The sequence below is a fragment of the Arachis ipaensis genome, chromosome B01 (genome assembly GCF_000816755.2).
Source record: "Arachis ipaensis cultivar K30076 chromosome B01, Araip1.1, whole genome shotgun sequence".
NCBI lineage: Eukaryota > Viridiplantae > Streptophyta > Magnoliopsida > Fabales > Fabaceae > Arachis > Arachis ipaensis.
Window position 1 is genome coordinate 8,324,435 of NC_029785.2, and position 1,012 is coordinate 8,325,446.

Here is a 1,012-nt window from a genome sequence, read left to right on the forward strand (position 1 = left end):
AAGTGCCCCTTCTAATACACCTGGGTCCGTCCCTGATCATAGTAAGCATTGTCTTCTATTTTATTATCATTGTTATTATTTTTATGATTTCAGTTGGTCCAAGAATTCAATCTCTTTCTTTTTGGTCATAATGGGTTCCAATCTTAAATTTGTGACACCAAAATCCTAATTTTTCTAGTGATTAAAATTATTAGCCATAATATCCAATGTCCAAATCACAACAAAAAAACTGGCCAATCCACTAAAAAGACCCAAAAGATTAACTAAAATAATAACAATGTCGTCATTAACTTAAAAAAAATTAATGTCATTAACTTCATCTAATCCCACAAATGGGAGACATGACATAAGACAGACTCTTATAAATTTTTTAAGTTTAACTCCAACTTGTTTATATTTATTCTTATTTCTATTCTTTTTATTATAAGGTCATCGATTTCGATCTGAAGATTATTTAATTCCCTTTTATACTCCTTTATTTTACTTTTTAATTTTTTGCCCTTTTTCTTTTTATTTTATTTTTTGGTCTTTCAATCTTCGTATGCTTCATTATTTATTTTAGAATTTCTGCAAATTCTATCATCGCTTCATCACTATTTTCTAGAGATTCTATTAATTTTTCTAGCTCTTCAACTTCTCTTTTTAACTTGTCATAAATTATTTTTAGAGCTGCAAATGCTCTTTGATTTATTTCAGAAAACTGCAAATAATTCAAACGATTTTCTCTTTCAAAGAGCTCTTGTTTCTTATCTTGATAAGTTACATATATTTCTTCTTTATTTATTGTCATAATTTAGTATTTAGGGTTTCATTTAATTTTTCGACCTTTTTTGTTAATTCTTTTATTTCAGAATTTTCTTCTTTATTCTTTAACGTAGATAAACTTAAAGGGCTATTAATTTTAGATTCTCTTATTTAAAAATTTGATGAAACCAATTTTCCTGATGGTTCTTTTAATAATAGAACTGAGTTTTCAATAGCTTTATATTTTGGTATTTCTGTTTTTATAATT